At 38.0% G+C, this 20,082-nt stretch overlaps 1 protein-coding gene across 1 annotated transcript in view; it reads left to right on the top strand.

Moving 5' to 3' along the window:
• Nucleotides 1-24: 24 nt before the first annotated feature.
• Nucleotides 25-20,082, top strand: part of GUCY1A1 (guanylate cyclase 1 soluble subunit alpha 1) — a 36,708-nt gene continuing 16,650 nt past the window's right edge. The window contains exon 1 of the mRNA XM_026088244.1: nt 25-54. The gene's annotated coding sequence lies outside the window, so the exon portion shown is untranslated. The remainder of the gene's footprint in view (nt 55-20,082) is intronic.

Genomic DNA, 20,082 nt, shown 5'->3' on the forward strand with positions numbered 1-20,082 from the left:
GACGCCCCTGCGAGCAGCTCCGGAGCGCGGCACGCGGGGCAGCTTTCCGCCGCGGTTTTCAGCAGAGTTGGTGCCGTTGCGCCTCGTGAATTAGACAAAAGCCTGGCACTTACTCATGCGCTTGATGCTCTAGCAGTAACTGCACTTCTGCATTGCCAGTTCAGTTAGTTTTTTCTAGGAAGAATACATGAAACCCCAAGATGCACTGTAGTCGTTATGACTGGCAGTTTACTTTTTCAGTCGAATTTATTAGCTGCACAATTTTCTCTAATTTCTCAAGACCTATGCTTGTAATTCCTTTTCTGAGTGGACAGAGTTGTTTCTGCTTCTGTGGCTCAAGTTCAGGAAACATTACTAGTGCAGGCCTAGCAGTCCCTTTTAAAAATCATCTCTCTATATAAACATTTGAGACACTTGAAAAGCTTTTCTCTCTGATATCAAGGAGTACTTTACTCCTTGTACAGAAGTACATCTTCCAAGTACATCTGCCAAGCAGATCTATTTCTCGTCCTAAAATGGCTGTATTTTCAGAGGTGGCTGCTTATTCTGTGCATGTAGTGGGATGGCTTTCTAAGCACAAAGGATGAACTAAGAGAAGAAAAAATCTTAGGCAAAGATACAGTATTAACAGAAATGAGTATTACRGTGCAATGAACTGCTCTGTGATGCTGTATTGCCTCCGTAGCCTTTCACTGGGCTGCAGGTTACGCTGTACTGTATCTGGGCTGGTCTGAGGAGAAATAGTAAGACTTTTGATAGTTGAAATTCTAGTAGGAAAAAAGAAATCTTTACTTACTCAGACTTTCCATTCTGAAGTCTCAGGGTTAGAGCTGCAGAAGCATTTAATGGAGGAATTTTTTGTAAGAATGCATAAATTGTAACAGAACAAGTGTGGGTGTTAATTATCTTTCCATTAGTAGAACAAAGTGTTTTACTTATTTGGAAATGGTCTAATCTTATAGTTTTTCCTAAGGCAAAACTCCCAGTGGAGCCACTCCCTTTTCTTGTAGTTAGGACAGGGCAGTTTGTTTCCAAATCATAGAATGCAGAGGCAAAGAGACACGCACTTTAAATCACACAAATGGGTCTACTGCATTTCTAGGGTTAGGGACAAAAGGCGGTGACAGCCAGGCTAGAAATGGATTCCAGTAACAGAATAGTTTAAATAATTACCCATGAGAGACTTTAAGCCATTTAAGCAACCAGAAAATAGGTGCAAACAGGCTATAAATGCAATCATGGGATGCTCTCCTTACTGTAAAGAAGTTTCTTCCTTGGAGTGTGCAGCTCTGGGGCCCTACAGAAGGCTGTGGATTCTGCATCCCTGATGACTATTCTCTTTGCTTTGACAAAGAGCAAGAACTTTAAGTGAAGTAGATGACTGTAAGGAAGCCTGAGGAATAGTGTAATGGCAATATAAAGGATGTTAGGCTCCACATTCTCAGAAGAGAAAAGCAATTTCTGAAATCTTGCTGAGACAGGAAAAGTAAGAAAGGAGAAAAGAAGGAAATCACATCTTGAGACCTCTCATTTGTATTTGTTCTGTGGTATTATGTAGCCTGCAGTTATTATGAGTCATGACAGTGCAAGACCATGAAGCAAACGTCACAGGAGAAAGTGAAGAAGTTTGTCATACAGTGCTTTTTATCCATTTTTGACATTATCAATAAAATAGCTCACCATCCCTTCTACCACTGATTCAGTTGCTATCTGAGTATTCACTTAAATTATGCAATTAAGTTTTTGATGAAAAAGACCTTTAAAAATGAGAACTCACGGTTAATATTTGTATCATGTCCATAAAAAGTAAATATGTAAGGGAAAAAAGTCTTGCATATTTGTCTAATTCTGATTAATGTTTTTTAAATAATCTGTCTTTAACCATTCTATGTCAGCCTGTTTCAAAACAGATCCCATAGTGAAATCAAAACATAAGAAAGAGTTTATAATAAATATAATACTCAAAGCATCAGTAACACAATCCAAACCTCATTCATTATGTCATGTAACAGAAGGTAAAATATCATAGCCATTATGAAGACATATGCCATCTATTCGAAATACAAAAATAATGCAAGCAAGCAAAACAAGCAGTCCAAAAACTCATGATAGGATTGTCTATAGCAAACATGATTATTTTTCCTTTAACTAAAACTGGTTGTTAAAACTGAAAGATTTTGTAAATTATGTCTTAATTTAAAAGGAAAAACGTATTAGAAAGTATTTGGCACTATTTTGTATCTACTTTGTAGATATACAGCAATTTGCATTTTATATACAAATTTCTTTATTTAAGAATACTTCAGTAGAGGTAAAACTAAGTGTTTTTAAATAGTTATTGGAAACTATAGGATATGATTTAAGGAATTTTACTGTAAAGATATCTAGAAATCATTAAGTGGCACATGGCATATTTGATTTTATTAGTAAACAAAAACTGAGCTGTTCACAGCTCCCATTAGAGTTTCTTTGCTGGAATTCCTTGAGCATTTTGTACTATCTCCTCTTTTAAGATCTTTACTGTCTACAGGTTTATTAAAATTTACTGCATTTATTCAGAATCTTAACATTGCAATTAAGATTTTTAGCACTTCAAATTTAAAGTAAGCCAAATCTCAGATACTTTGACATTACTTTGATGATTACTTCTGGCATGTTTTGAGTATTTAAGATGTGGCTGTATGACATATATTCAGTAAGTCTTCAATGACTAGATCTACCAGTGGTAGAGAAACAAATTTATCACTGGATAGGTACAGTATCTTTAAGTCAATGTTTGGAGCTTACACCTTTATCCAAGAGAGCAACAATGTTCAGGACAGAATTTAATCTCATAATTCCAATAGGTTTTCAGTGCATGTGTATGTACTTCTTGGGCTAGGGCTTAAACCCGTAATTTTGTTGTAATAAAGACAGCAAATTTGCTAGACAGACAGCAGTTTCTTGATTAGGTTTTTGTTTACTGACCCACCTGCAATGAAACAATTGAAAAGACCACATTAATACCTCTAATGAAGCCTTTTATTGTAAAACAGGTATTGATTTCTATTGATTTGGTAACTTGCTGTTCTTCCAGTCTTTTGGTCTTCCTACTCAGGTGATGCCACTCTTAGATCAGTGCTAGTGTTTCCTGGTCATTTTGGCTCCTCATTTATTTCCTATAGCTTGTACGGGATGTTCATTTACTTTTGGATATGGAGCTTTGAGAAAGCTGACACCTACTCCCTTCATGGTGTTTTGCTAAGGACTGCCAATGCCACTGCTGTCAGTTGACCTAAGTCAGAGGAATGATGTCCTCTAGGAATAAATTTTACTTCACCATAGAGAGACCTCACCAAGTCCCCTTCATTGCTTCAGACCTCAAGTAAATTTGAGCTTTAGAGTTTTCACAGGCCTTCAGCCTTTGGAAGAATCTCACTGTATCAGAGCACATTTTTTTGTGATATTCACTTGCACTTATTTTTTCATTCACATTTCTTACGATATGGTAGTTTTGTTAAGTGGAATCAATGCCCCTGCTAAGAACATTACTGCTTTCACATTGAAGTGCAGAGTCTTTTGACTAATGTTCTCCTGCCCCCTTCTACAGTACAGAGTCTCAATGCTACTTCTAGGCAACCCCCCTGCTCCTTGAACCTAGCCATAATGTGGTAACCATTATTCTTGATCTGGCTGCTCTCACTCCTTATATTAGCTCCTTTGTGTTACTTAAAGCTAAGCTGTGAATTGATTTTTTTTTTTATTGTGTATTTATCCTAGAAGTAACTGTTCCAAAGTGAATGGTGGCCTGCTAACAGAAGTATTCAAACAAGCCAGCCCCTCATGCAAGTCAGCACCAGTAGGCTAATTTCTTGTAGGTATCACACTAAGCCTTTAGGATATATGTGAGAAGCAAGTTGTGACCTTGGGTACTATTTCTGAGGGAGCACTTCTTTTGTGAGACCCCTGGATGTACTTCCCATGCACATGTATTTGCCTGGATGTGTTGGGAAAGCGATGCTGTCCCTGCTTGTGTACCATAGCCACTTTTTCACTGTCCTAGGGTAAGAGGAGAAATACCTGAGTAAACACCTGAGGAACTGCATCCCAGCAAGGGGCCATGGGGCATGGAGCTGTCTGCACCCTATCTTGGGACTGTCTGCCTATGCCTTGCGCTCTCAGTCCATATAGAAAATAGGTCAGCCATGCAGTGGCTCAGGAAGAGAGCTTTAATTGTGTGGGTTGTAATCTAGAAAGCAGGGTGTGTGCATCATCATGGAGGGGGATGGAGCCAGGTCCAAAGATTTTATCAAGCATTGTAGAATCTAGCCCTTAGAGAGCTATTTGTATTACTGAGATACAGGGAATATCCCATGCAAGTCATCCAGCTGTTTTAGTGTGGATAAAAATTACTTGTTATAAGGCAACGTGCTAAAATCCTTCAATTATTTTTTCCTCAAATGGAAATTGAAATAAGTATACACTTATGATGTGAATCTCTTCGTTAACCACATTCTAAAGATATTCAGAACAAAAACATCTGACTCTTTTGGGGAAATACATTTTGTGGGAATCCTCCTGGTGATTCTAGTGCAGTGTAATTCCATAATGTCACAGATTCCAGGGGGTGCAGTAAAACTTATGGTTTCTGTGATATCACACGCAGTGGTTGCTGCTAAACTCCTCAATTATAATAGCACGATTGTTTTTGAGATCTCAGGCACGGGTTTCTCTATGGTATGTTAGACAGCAATGTGCTGTACAGTGACAACTGCCTTTCTAATGCTGACCAAGGTAAATGTGTGTTTAATTTAATTTTAACCTTGCATTTCACTTGGCACCTGATACAGATGGAAACTGACAAAAGCTGTTCAGGGAGAGCTGATTTCCCTCTTCAGCAAATACAGAAACCCTTCACACACGAAAGAGCATTAGCAAAAGGCTGACTACAAGCGCAGAACCTCTCAGCAAGACTTCCAGTTTGTTGCTTGGAAAAACTGGGGTTTTTCATTTGCCCATAATTACTTTTATGATTTGAAAATACAAGACTAGATTGCCAGTTGCTGCTTTCTTATTCATAGGAAGGGGTGCCTGCTTACACTAATAGCTATGTGGCTCCCTAGTCCTGACTGCAGGCACTCTGGAGCCTAAAATACTCATTGCAGTTCCAGTTTTAAATAGCACTGCTAAAAATGGCCAAATTTCCATGTGTTTGGAGAAAGCACATATCAATCTAACTTTTAATTTCCTTTCTTTTTCTTTTTTTTTCCCTTGCCTAAATTGTCTTCATAGTTGTCTGTTTGCACTGGAGAGCTGAAAGTGTAAAACCATTTGCCTCAGGTTGAGAAAAAAATTTAGTGAAATGAAACACTTCAAATGTTGGTGAAAATAGCCTAAGTCCACAGAACTCACAAAGCATATTTAGAAGTAGAATTTTAACATTTCCAAAGAAGAATGTTTTGAAGGGAAGGATAGTTTTGTGGCTTAAGAAACTTAGTAAGGCTTTTGGTTAAAGTGAAACCAATTTTCTCCTTGTCATTTTCAGCAAATCACAAGAGGAATAATTACAATTAATTTTAGATTGAATTAAATGCTTTAATTGATGCCGTTAAAGATAAAGCTTCCCAAACAGGTTATATGATATTAATAAAACCAGCCAAGAGGAAATGCTTTCCTCTTATATGAAAATGCAGGGCCTTCATGCAATGAAGAGAGAATGAGAGAATGAAGTTAACACTGATGTGAGTTAGGCATGAAGCCACAGGGTGAGGATACCTTCCCTGTTCTGTTTTTATGAATAGCACCTACATCTTTTTGTGAATCCTACCTGCAAAATCTATTTGAGTTTCACTTGTAGATATGTGCAAGTGATTTGTTCCATTACTTATTTTTAGACTCTGGCTGCAAAGATTAGTAAGATTTGACCTGATTTTGTAAATCGCTCAGATCTAATAAATTCCTGACCAAAAAACTTGTGCAACTCTATTCAAGAGATTTAGATTGACTCTTAGCTCTGCTGTAGTCTTACTTCTGTGGTCTCCAGCGTGCCTCATTTCCRCACTTCTAAAAGAGGCATAGTGACATTTCCTTTCATATCCCATTTTTCAGTCTTAGCTGTTTAGATGGTAAGTTCTTCAGGTCAAACACTGTACTTCAGTATATATTTGTGTATGGCCCTGATGATAATTTGGGCTTTCTGAGATGTTAAAACAAACAAATAATACACCTAGCAATGGCGATAGAGAAAAAACACTAACTCCAGCAAAATTCAAGATAATATTAGCACAATTTCTCAGTTGAGCAATCTGTCCAAGAAGCATAAACTACACCAGACAGAAGGTTAAACAAGAATGTTTCAGTTTAAGCAAAGGCTCCAAAAGAATTTTCATATGTTGACCAAGTAGCAATCTCACTGACTGAATGGTGGCCTACATGAATGCTAAGAAGTAATTCAGTAGTTCCTTTCCCAGCCAAAAACATTCAGTTGTGTGGAGGAAATGAAATAACATAGAGGAGATCAATCTTTCACTCATGAGTTAGGCATGGCTTGCAAAATGTTTTCATAGGGCTCATGAGGCAGAAACTCTATTTGTACTTTGACACGGAAAAGCTTCAGCTGATCTGAAAATGAGCATCAGCTTAGATCAGCCCTGCACTTACTCTGCATGTCACATGCTCCAGGTCTGTGAGAGATGCAGCATGTTAGCTGAGCGTTTGTAGAATAAGTAATTGACCATAACAATGGTAAATTTTAGAAATAAGAGAGACATGGCTTAGTCAAAATTGGAAAAGTGCAAGTGTCTTGTGCTTAAGATAATGGTGGGCATCTTGACAGAGTAAATATTATTCTCTTAGAAGAGCAGATACTGGCACTAGAAAATATGTGCATGCTTTTTACTGCTGATTAATATAGTATATGAAATATGGTTTCATTATATCTTCCCTCCAGATTCTCTCTGAAAATGATTTGCAGTTCTAAACAATACAGAAATAGATTTAAACAATAGATAAGAGGGGAGTTAAAAGGTAAAAGAATCTTTTCAAATAGGAGTTGAATTGGTAAAGAGCAAGAAGGAGCAGAGGGAGAGATACAGGATTATTACTTCTGTGTAGCAAAAGCTATAAAAGAGCATCCATCCTTGCTCAAGTTGTGCACAGATTTTGGTTAGCAATAAATTGGAATAGTGGAAAAAATGAGATAAGAAATTGAGAGCAACAGTCAGAAAAGCACCTAGCAGTGTTGATATCATTTAAAAAAAGATACAGCTGGGGTTTTATTGCAGTTGCTGTAATGTATTATATTGCAAATGGTTAGTCTATCTAATGCTAGCAAAAATATGCAAGAAATAGAGTTCTTATACAGGTATTTATATAACATTTCTTCACTTTTTTTTCCACAACTGTTACTCTACAGCCATGGAAAACACTCATAATTTTAACTCAAATATTAATAATTGCATTCAGATCTTTAACGCTAAACTTCGGTTTGGTAATTTGGCTTCCAGCAAAGGAGCTGCATTACTTTGGAATGCAATCCTGTTGTCAGTTTGATATATTATGGTCAGTGTGCGATTTAGTTGTCTGCCATAAACAGAGTTGAAAACTCAGAACAAAGGTTTACAATATGAATATCCTGTAAAGATAACTTCTAATACTGTGAGAACTTCATTTCTCTGTTGTCACAGGATAGTTGGAAAATTAAGGCTTTTGTCTCATTAGAAATTGCCACGTACAAACATTTGAAACAAATGTTTTGAATTTTCAGCATCACCTAAGCTGCAAGCAAAAATGTCAATGGTTTCTGACCCCGTGTAAAGGAAGACTAGGCACAGTGTAGCAAACTTCCTTTCCTCCCCATTTTATAAACCTGCTGACAGTGCATACTTCACAAGATTTGTGCTGCTTCCAGATGCCCCAGTATACCAAAAGGCTTAAAAAAGATGTTGTCTTCATCTTGGCATCTGGAGTTTAGGTAGGAAATTGTTCATGAAAGAGGTACTGCCTCTCATTATCCTGAAATTTAGGTCTCTATTTTATCCTCTAGGAACTCAAGCTTAGGCCATGCCTTCAATCCCTTTCCTCCAGCCCAGCTATACACATCATTTGTCAGCCTTTCCATGGTGACATTTCATGCATCTCTCAAAAAAGAGAGAACTTTCTACGTAGCATCCTCTTTCTGTGCACRTATACAAACACAGAGGTGAAACCTAATTACTTGTTGTGCAATTTCTCTTATCAAGAACTCAGATAACAATAAAATTAACTTTCCACTTTCAAACAAAGGAACATTTCTTTTCTGGATAATGACAATGGATAAATGACATTTGAAACCTATGTGAAGTGTTCTGAGTATGTATGGACTTGCTAGTGCCAGAATTTGATTTTGGTTCATTTTTAGAGTTTTCTCCCACAGTTCAGTTCCCTGCCCTTTAACCTCAGAAACAACTGAACTGTTTTTCCTGCTGGCTTGCGCTACTATTCAGAGCACCAGTATGAGTCAGTAAAGCAACACTGCAAGTCTGTGACCTCCTAGTATGGGCCACCCTCATGAAAGGTTATTTAAAATTTGTCTCTGCCTTGGACTGGTGCTTACAAGTGACCTGGCGTAAGTACCTAGGAAAGTCAGTGACAGCTCCCTGAACCACTTAGGTCTTTAATAACAAAGCTTCAAATAGATATGAGCTTATTATTTCATTCTCCAATGTGGTAAGATTTTTTTAATTAACATGGTTCCTCAGAATAATGAAAAAAAACAGGTGTTCAGTTGTGGTACGTCCAGATCTAGCTCTGTTAAGAGATCTAGAGAACAGCAAACAGAGTGAGTATTCTTTAACATTTTGGTTGCAAAAAGTGCTTGAAGGGCCTTTGGTGTGGGACAGCTCCTGCACTACAGGTGAGTCTTATGATATTTGGGTAGCACATCAATCACTGCACAAGCTAAGTGTTGAGACAAAGAAGTTATTTTCCAATTATATTTGATATTACTTTTGGTTCACAATGTAAATTTAAAAAAAAAGTAAATAGGAGATGAAAGCATTACCTTAGTAAGGGTAAGGACTCTAGAGTCCTTGCCTGCCACTTTAGGGTTCAGATTTCAGTGTTCAGAGCCATCGGTCAGCTGTCATTTCCACCAGCCTATATGCTACTGTTTCTCTTTAGCTAACACTCTTATTTGGAGCCCGAGCCTTTACAGCAAGACTCTCAAACTTTGTTCCTTGCTCGTTTTGCCTTGGAACTGAGACCCAAAGAATTCCAGCACTGAAGCATAAATTACCACACCTTGACAAAGAACCACATGCTCTTACAGCTTCCTACCTTCTGTGGTGGCAGGGAGGTGATTGCTGATGGTAGAGCAGGTTCATGTTGCCTTGCTGGGGTGGAGATCAGAACCTTTAAGGAAATCATGTTCTTCCATCCTGGGATGTCAGAGGCATGTGCAGTACTAAATGTTATCTCAGAAAGTCTGATAGAGAGAGGAAAGAGATTCCTTATGGACATATTATAAAAGCAAAGTGAAATATCTTTAAGAAATAAAATGTAAACCTACGAAATCTTAATCAGTAACAACGTATACCTTGCCTTTAGCTTACAAATCAATGTAGTTTAAAACAAAATACTAGAAAATAACATATGAAATGTCCAGCTCCAGAGAATTCTTACTTCTTTTTTAAAACAGGGTTACCTCATTAAGCAGTGCAACAAAACAAGGTACTTCACTCCCTGCCTCCCATTAGAAGCTAGTGAGGCAAAACACTGAACCTAGAATTTGGATGTTAGCAGCCAAATCAGGAAGATAAACTTGTATCTTCCCATAATCATGCAACAGAGAATAACATGCAGCCAACAGCACTGGTTTAAATACAAGCTGTAATTACCACAACCTCCCCCTAAAATCTAAACATTGCTGCAAAGTTCCTTGAAATGATAATTTCAGTATTTTTTATCAGCTCTATTGACAGATTATAGAAAAATGATTTGCATATACCCATAGCACATCTGTGGATCATAGTGGAGAAAAAGCAATATATCAGTAAGGGAACTGTCTGTGCTTTTGCAAATTATTTTGTTCTATTGACCATGCTTTCCTGCTTTCTTATGGATTTTTTAATCTTCATGTCCTCTAGGTTTCATTTTCTACTTTCTTCTGCTTTTCCTTCTTGGTCCTTTATCCTGTCTCTATCTGCTTTCTCTCCATTTTTCTCTCTCACCATCAGAAGCAGCAGATATTGCAAAATAATGCAATGATAAATGAGAAAAGCTATGTTATCTGAGAAATGGAGCAGAGCTTTGATCTTTCAGACTTTGGTAAGTTTACAACGATGTCAATATCATTGCAGTCAAGGCAATTATACATGTGACATCAAGAACTGTGGACAGTTCTAGGTATTTCTATATAGAATAGCTCTAGGAAGCTTACCCTGTGGTTTACGCTATAGACAAAGTTCAGGTTCTGTATCCTACAAACACATTGGTTTTGATCACAAACATACCTCTTGCTAAAAGCTAGTCATATGATTCTAGTCTTTTGAAAAATCCAAGTCCTCTAGTGAAATCACCTTTCTGAGTTATGGAAGAATTATCTGCATTTTACTAATGGGAGAAAGACCTCAGAGCCTTGCCCAGAAAGTCACAAAAGCTTGTGGGAAAAGTAGCAGGAGAATCCTTATGCTTAAATTACATTTCATTTACCTCCATAATTAAAACCTGAATTGGTACCTGAACTTAGAAGCCAGTGTTTGGTATGTCCCTGTCAGAGATTCTCCACTGTATTCTTGTTAACCCCTTCTTGGATTTCCATCCCTCCAAATCTTAATCTGTTTTGTTTCCCTTGGTAGAGCTTCCTTTTCTCTGCATTTCTTCAGCTCCAGTTCAGGGAAGCATGCTTGCTCAGGACAGCACTGAAATGCATGCCACAAAGGAACTTTGGAAAGCTTTTCAAGCTAAGCTAAGCTATGTTTCTTAGCCAGTCTGTACCTGGCAATCTGTCACTAAAATATCCAGAACTGAAGCAGAAACTAGAGTTTCAAAAAGGCTGGGTGATATTACCATTCCAAATTATTTCTGTGGATTAAATATTCAAATTCAGTATTGCTACAACAAACTGCAGTTTAACAAATAACACACTTGAATTGGTATAATGCGTGTTTGGAACCCGCTAAATGTTTGTAAATATGTTTGTTTTTACAGCTGGGAAGGCAGCACTGATCAAAGCTCCTAGCATTTGATAATATTTTTTAGATTTAAAATAAGGATGAGTCTTTTGTCTGTTGTTCAGGACATCTGAAAATTTGAAAGAGTAGCATATATGTCATGTATCTTCATTTGCCTCATTTTTCAATGATCTTCTGATTTTCACTGAAAATATTTTTAAAACATGAAGCCATTTTTTAGTAGCGACTTGAGAAATTTGCTGTAAAGAATCTCATGTTTCTAGACCTGAATAAGCTAGGTTTCTGCTATAGTCTCTCCCACAGGTTCCTTCTGTTTTTAAATTCAAGTGTCAGAGCTGAATTGCCACCTGTACGTATTTTCAGCATATTTTTTCCTCAGAGCCACATTTTCACCTCAGTGTCTACACCAAACTCCTATCGATGCCAAGGGGAAGCTCCACATATAGAACAAGGGGTGAATACGGTAATTAGCACTGGGTTAGTTTTGCGTGCCTTCTGCCTGCTGCTGTCATTTGCATATGCTGACTTTTTCTGTGCAAAAGTCATCTGAGAAATGCACTGTGCTATTTGATTTCTTTCACATGGTTAAGAGAAAAGCAGAATATACGGAATGGAAAGATTTGAAAGATCAGCAGCTGTGATAACTGCAGCAATTGCACTGGAGACAATAACAAACATCAGAGAAATTCAGCATTCTACAGGATGCCAAGATTTGCCTCTTGATTTATTTAATTTTCAGTTTTTACAGAAGTGGTATACATTAACTGAAGGTTAATGTTAGTCGTTAAGTGCATATTTACTGTGACTAATTAACCATACTCATTCCTCTTAATACCACATGTGTAAGACATTAAGTATCCCAGTATTTCATGAAACATCTCAACTCTACTTTGCTTCATTATTACAGTGAAAAAAGAAACCTGGTTGTTTTAAATACAATATACATTCACAGACTTACCCAGCATTCACTGCTTTAATTGCATATTTCCTCCATTTTTCAGAAGAGTATTAGAAGGCAACTAAATGATACAGTTCAACAGTGAAATTGGTATTGTAATGTATTCTTAGAGCATTCAGTCTCACAGGATGTGTTGATGGCCTTTAGATCTGTGCTTTACAAATTTAAGATGTGTAGTCAAATCCTTTCTAAAATCAGCAGATTTTGAAAAGGATGGGCTCTGAAGAACTATAGATGCCCAGTGCATTGTGTGAAAAGTGACAGGCCAGTCAGTGAAATAAAAATGAAGGTACTAATTTACAGTACAAATGACCAAACCAGCAATTTAGATTATTTTAACTATGTCATGTAGCAGAAACCATCTATAACCATTTAATCAAAAGGAAGGATTGCTAATCTGGAGCCTGCTCGTCCGGCACTGAAGATACCATGGAAGAGAACAATTGGAAAAGTCTCTCCTCTTCTTCAGAGCTGCCTTCTTTTCCTTGGGTTCTACATAAAGCAGTATCAGTAGCTGCATGATGGCTGTGAAAACACATCTTCAACCATCTATTCTGGCTGAATACACCCCTTCAATCAGTTTTTTTTTCCTCATCAGAAAAATTACAAGGCCATGTCCTTGCTGATGCAGGATAAACCATCTTCTCTAATTAGAAATTCCTCTTATTAGTTTTCTGTGCAGCCTAGCATATAACTTTTCTAGAATCTCAAATGAGGTCAATTCTTCATTTACCATCACATCTACACACCTACATGCAAAATCCCAGAATGTTAGAAGTCAAGGTGCATTTTGCTTCAAAAATACAAAACATGCAAATTAGTATTTCTATGACAACAGTGGCAGAACTAGTAGGGTTCTAGTCCAATCCCTACTATATCCAGAAAACTGCTATTGACTTCAATGGGAGTTGGCATGAGTGCTTAACTATGAATAAATATGAAAGCCAGTTGCCAGTGATTTCCAGTGTGAAAATTGTACTGTAGACATTATAAACAGAAGTGGCAGGTGGCAAATATCGAGTCAGAAAATTTTGCAGCTGAAATCTAATGAAACATTCTGCTTTCTATGAACCAAGTTTTGAAAACAGTTCTCTGAGGTCTGTACAGTTCAGGGAAACTTTTAGTACTCCATTATTGCCAAAACTTGCTGTTTATTATAATTTAAAGCTATGAAAACAATACCAATGACAAAGGAAATATTTAACCATAGGGACTGTCATCAGACACTGCAGTCAATGTTTTATATTGCTCTACAATGCTGTGGTATCTTTGGGAAAACAATAACAACAATGCTACTTGTGCAAACCTGTGTGTCAGGTGCGTAAACAATTATACACATTCAACTTCAATTAAATGAATATATGCATGTACAAGTCTCAGTAGGATAAGCATCTTTGAAGAAGCTGTAGAATTATTTTTATATCTAGCAGATGCTTCGCAGTTAACCCAGAATATGTCTCAAAGGAAAAGTTACTTTATGCTTTAGAAATCTGGAATTTTAAAACAGTTTATTGTTTCATTTATTATAGAAGATGTCATGAATACTAGCTAAAGATTTCAGTGAAAAATACTATGAGAAAAGAAGTCAGTAGCTTTCAATTTTATTATAGCAGAATAATTGCAATTAATTTTTACTTTCCTTGTTCCTAGAAAAATGTTTTCAATCTATGAGATAATCAAAAATCAGTTTTGCAARCACTCAAAATTATAGGTCGACTCCAATGAATAAAGTTACTTGTGTTGGTCAGTTTGAGAGAACCAGCTATAAGTAGGTATTTGGAAAGAATCAGTAAGCAGAAGTGTTGACAATTACTTCATATTTTAGAACCACATTGTTTCTTGTGGATTCTAATTTACATTTCATTGACTATGGGCAAAACGCTGATCTTTTCATTTAATTCCTGCTAACTGCCATGAACGCTCTGCGTCCTCAGGACAATTTTTAAATCTTGAAAAGCCAGAAACAGTTCTGAACATTTATATAGTTATTTCTTTCCTTTCCTCTTACAATGTTCATTAACATATTGTACTTTTGCAGACTGCAAATACAGGAAAAAGGAAATACTGTATTTAAAATACATTCCTTTAGGAGTGTGAGAATAGTTTCCAGACATTTGGATTGCTTTTATTTTTGCTTGTCTTTACTGCAGCACCCCCTCTGTTTTGATTGCTTCCTCATCTGTGTAGCTGGATCACTTGTGGTGTCACCAGTTCGGTCGGTTTGGTATCAGAAACAGGAATTCTCAAACCAAAAATCGACTGAAACAATGTGTTGTGCACACACACAAGGGGTTGTCTGTAGTGTTTATGAGGTATTTTTAGCTCTGCCTCAGCAATAGCAAAAATGTCCGTGAACAGGCAATTCGAAGAGCTCCCATGGTGTAAGGAGGCTGGGGTTTCCAGGGGCCTTTTCCACTACAAGCTGCTTAGCTGTGTGGAGCTAGCCACACTCCACAGGGGTGAGGGTGAGAGAATGTGCCACAGCCAAAGGCTGCTGTTTTCCCCCGGGGAGCGTGAGGGGGGAAGCGGAGAATCAGGTGCTATGAGACTGCCTGCTGGGCTCGCTATGGACTGTTTTCACAGCTAGGCTTTGACTCAAAGGAAGAGAGTATTTTTCCCACGCTATCCTCTCAGCATGCCTCCCTGTTATTTGGTCCTAGCATAGGAAAAAATATTTACCCTATGAAAGTACATGTGATACTTAAAATGACAAATATATATAAGTAAGAGTTGAGAATCAGTCCTTCCTTTAGCCACATGCCAAGACATGCGTGCAGTAACTAGAGTTCCCCTGTGCCTTTAATCGAATCCAGAGATGTGGCTGCAATGTAGCTCACATCTGGAGTCTGGGCCTCTCTCGGCTATATTTGGATCCAGGGCTTTACTTCAGCCAATTAGAGGAAAATGAGTCAGTCACAAAATCAGTATCAGAAATACAGTGATACTTTAAAACTAGGGTTTTTGTCTGTCTCCAAGAATGGTTTTGGAATCAAGGTATAGAGCTTGGTGTTCTTACACAAATGTTAACATAATGTATCCAAGCAGCAGAAATGTATGTCTCATGATGACCTTAAGATGAAATACATTACCAATTTTAATGTTTACTTATATATTCCACAAAACTTATTTTCTGCTGACTGCAATAGGGACCAGGAGATGATTCCACAGGGGGAAGAGGAGATAACTTATTTTCTTCTCAGAAAACCTATGTACTTACTTTCTTAATCTCCTGGCTTGGTAGCTGTCTAGTTTTGCAGAAACACAGAACACAATCCATTAGAGATGTAGCACAGAAAAAAATCTTGATTGTGTTTTCTCTGTATTTCTTAAAACATATTTCATAAATAAAAAGGGCAGAAAGGTGAGGAAATTCCACATTAGATGGGGAGAAACTGACTGATTGGGAAGTCCACCGTCAGATAGCATGTTTCATCTTGCCTGATCTATAGAGAGGATAACAACTTTGTTGCTGCCTTTGCTTAAGTAGCAAAAATCTGTGCAGTGAAAGAGCCTATAGTCTTGCTGAAAAAAAAAAAAAGCACTATCCATCATGAAAGTAAAGCCTGTGCAGTAATACCCACACAAGAGCAGTAATGAATTGTAAGTGAATGGTCACCTATGTTTAGGAATTCCTAGAGCTCAAGTCCTTGATTTTGCAACTTCTTACAGAATTGTATTCTGTATCTAATTTGGTCTGATGAATATGTTAATTACATTTTTGTTGCAGCTGCAGAATTAGAAACCCCATCACTATTGTGCCGTTTACCTAATAGGCACGTTACACACATGATATATTTTTTAAATTATTCTTGCATAATAATAAAGTTGTCCTCAGGTAGTTTAGTGAATGTATTTGCTCTGCTAAAGGCAGGACCAAATTCCTGGCAAGAGGTAGACTTCAGTGGATGGGTTAATCTCCTGCTGGGGAGATGCAGGAAAACATCTCACTCCTGTACACAAGGACTCATCTTCTCCAAAATGTCCTCTACCTAATTCAACAATTGGCAGTTTTCTATTTGATATGATGCACTAGAACTTAGAAATTTGTAAACAGATTTGACTACCTCCTCCAGTTATTTATATCTTGTGCTCTCCAAAGCATCAACAGCCAAACAAATTAACGTTTTGAAAGTGCGTGCACTCTGAATGTGTTCAAATTAGCAATGAAGCAGCTAAAGAAAGTTAACTTACTTTCACAGGATTTAACAACACTAGTAAATGCTTACTGTGACTTCTTAAAGTATGAACTTATATTCTGATATGGACGTGAGCAATTTTCTCTATTTTAGATGCCTGCTTAAGATCCTTGGGAATGGACAAAATACTCTCACGTATTTTCAGATCACTGAGGCTCTGGTTCTGGTGCTGTATTTGAAGCAGAAAAAGGAAAGTGCAGATATTGCACTTCAGGTTAATAACACAAAAAGATAAGATGTAGTTATTCTCCCTGAGTTTGTTTGCTGACAGGCACAAGTGCTGAATCTGCAATGAGATAGGATGACGCGTACCCTGATGGCTAGAAGGAGTTGGCCGATTGTGTTTTTGCCTATGCATAAAGTAACAGTTCCTGCCTAGCTCTGTGCAGTGGCCTACTGGCCTATTGGCAAGGGGCAGTGGTTTCTGAACGCCACAGAGGCTAGAGCTCAGTGGGAATCTGAAGCCTCTGTCTTATATAAAGGCAAGACAGAAGTCAACAATTACTTCTACTGAAGCAACAGCTCCCAGACCACGCTGAGTTCCTGCAGGCACTGCAGTATCTCCGGTGCTGCAGAAAGGTAGATTCAATCAGTGATATTTTCCCAGTACTGCAAAACAAACTCAGAAACTTTTTTTTTTAATTGTTGCTCAACATGCAGCAGTTTACCTAACAAAGTGGTAGTTGGGTACAGTTCAAAATAAAAAAGTGACAGTACAGCATAATATTATACTCTGTCCCATTTTAAGCAAAGGACTCATCTTGTAATAAGAAAAAGATGTTTAATACCACTTCTAATTTTTGTCCCATTTCTATGAGTTAAGATTATAAAACAACTTTAGCTACTGTTAGCAAGCAGTATGGCTTAGATCTTATAAATGGATGTTTTAATATTAGGYAGTTTTACTGTATGATTGATTCACTGTGTTGTATTTCATGCTATTATCAAGGAAATATTTTAGTAGAGGAAAATATTCAGAAGCAACTAATACAAATAAGCATATAGGAAAGCATTTTGGCTGGGACAAGTACAGATGTAAGTATATGGTGAAATGTTTACATAAAGCATTTTGAGCACTGTTAAGTAATTTACTGTAGTGCCATGACTATACTATGTAGGTCATCTGTCTTCGTTTTTCTGTGTGGCACAGTGCCATGCTGGATTCAGCCAGACACTGGTTGCTTGTAGTTTGATTTTAGAGCAGATTATTTAATTTTAATTTTCAATTTGCTTCCAAATATAAATATGACAGCAATTATTATGGCAGCGACAGAGAATTCACATCAAACCTTGCTGCTCCCCTGGCATGAACTCTCTCACAGAACCACAGAATAGGTAGGGCTGGAAAGGACCTCTGGAAATCACCTGGTCCAGCTCCCTGCTTAAGCAGGGTCAGCTGGAGCAGGCTGCCCAAAACCTCGCTTGGAAGCCTGTTCCAGTGTTCGATCACCCTTGCAGTAAAGAAGTGTTTTCTTGGGTTCAGATGGAATTTCCTGTGTTTTAAGTTGCCATTTCCTTTCGTCCTGTCACTGGGCATCACAGAGAAGAGTCTAGCCCTGTCTTCTTGACATCCTTCCATCAGATATTTATACACATTGATGAGATCCTCCCTCAGTCTTCTCTTCTCCAGGCTAAACAGTCCCAGCTCTCTCAGCCTCTTTATATAACAGATGCTCCAGTCCCTTATCTTCATGGCCTTTTGCTGGACTTGCTCCAGTCTGTCCATGTCTGTCTTGTATTGGGGAGCCCAGCACTGGACCCAGCACTCCAGATGTGGCCTCACCAGTGCTGAGTCAAGGGGAAGGATCACCTCCCTTGACCTGCTGGCAATGCTGTGCCTAATACAGCCCAGGAGGCTGTTGGCCTTCTCAGCTACAAGGGCATGTTGCTGGCTCATGGTCAACTCCGCCACCAGGACTTCCAGGTCCTTCTCTGCAAAGCTCCTCTCCAGTCAGTTGGCCCCCAGCCTGTACTGGTGCAGGTGGCTATTCTTCCCCAGGTGCAGGACTTCGCATTTCCCTTTGTTGAACTTCAACAGATTCCTGTTGGCCCATTTCTCCAGCCTGTCAAAGTCCCTCTGAACAGCTGTGCAACCAGCTGTGCATGTTTGGAGAGAATGTATGCACAGAAACTTTTTCCCAGTTTCCTCATGTTTCTCATTTTGTTTTTATGGTCAGAAAATTTCTTTAAATGTTGTGAACAATGGGAGGGATGGGGTTCATCATTCTGGAAACACATCAAGAACGGTTTGATTTAACCTGCGATGAATCCCATATCTCATCTTTCTCATGCCTTTTTAAGGACCATTCTACTTCTGAAAATCCTTCTGTGAATTCTACAATGGTGATTCACTGCCTTTCTCTTGGCAGACCTTTAAACATCACTGTCTCATTACTGAGTGAGGCAGGTTCTTCTGTAACACAATAGACATTTTTCTGAATTTTAGTTATATTAAGTGCAAGATGCATTTAAGATACCAAATGCAGAACTGGTGTTTTAATTAAGGAGGAGTTAGTATGTTTTTTCACTATTTGAATCCTCTGAAGTGTCACAGAATTAGGCTTTCTACTTTGCTTTCTTGAAGATTTGATCTAGGGTGTCTTGTCATTGCAGAGGCCAGTTTATCCCAGAACTGGGATATATGATGCCAAAGGACCGTGCCATGTTCCTGGAAAAACAAGAACTTCAGAATAGTTACAAAACAGTTCTGCAGGGAACCTCCACTAGGAACTGTGTTGATATTATTTGGAATTTAAAGATTTGTATTGTAGTAATACTATTTTTGTACAGGAGTATTAATACTAGAAACTTCATGGTTCTCACTGCGCTTTCTTGCAAGTCAATGATGATTTGGTCATAAACAGCAAGTAGCAGGAGCCCAAGGTCATGTTCAGAGCAAGGGCACAGATTCCAGTCCCCACCAGGGGATGAGGAGGCCAAGGCCACTGCAGCACTGCAGGGTGGCCGACTACACCCCAACAAGAAGCTGCAGCCACAGTAGCTGCATGTCAGGCAGCTCTGCTGACTCAGGGATCTTCATGCCACTTAACCAAAGAAGTTCTGTCCCATGGCCACCCTCTGAGACCTTTGCTTCCAGCCTGGCAGCTTCTGGAGGCTCCAGGCCTCCAGAAGTATAATGACGGCATCTTTGCCTTCACTGAGATGATTCTACTTGCAAGACATTCTTCCTACCACATCAAATATAATTTAATTAAAAAACAATATGGTAGTGTGGGAGTGAATCCCAAAATAATTCCAGATTATTGTCTTCTCAAAACAGAGAAATAGTTCCACCTGCAGGAAAAGAATCTAGTGGTTATTGCTGAAGGTTAGTCACTGCCTTTGTTCTTATGCAAATGCACTAAATATTTGCTGGTATCTAATTTAACCATTGTTAATGCAGTCTTTCATTTTTCACAGACAGATAACATTGTTTTTTTAATAGAAGCACATGCAAATGTAGTATTTCATGCACTGGGAGATACTTTAAATGTCTTATTATCTTATTATACTTAAACATTTTTTCTCAAAAACATCTTTCAGAAAGTTTTCTCTCCCCCCCCGAAATTCTAGCAGACTTGATTTAAAAAAAAGTTTCAGTGGTGGCATTTGATAAATTAAAACTTTATCTTGAAATTTAAGGCCGCATTTCAGCAAAGCATATCAGTATAAAAATATGACCCATCAAGGCCATAGAACTTTTTATTCCTCAACAATGGTTCATGTACATATTTATGTTATTATTTATTATTAACAGTTTATTTCAGTACACAGATCA

The sequence above is a fragment of the Apteryx rowi genome, unplaced genomic scaffold (genome assembly GCF_003343035.1).
Source record: "Apteryx rowi isolate R43461 unplaced genomic scaffold, aptRow1 scaffold_76, whole genome shotgun sequence".
In the NCBI taxonomy this organism is placed as follows: domain Eukaryota; kingdom Metazoa; phylum Chordata; class Aves; order Apterygiformes; family Apterygidae; genus Apteryx; species Apteryx rowi.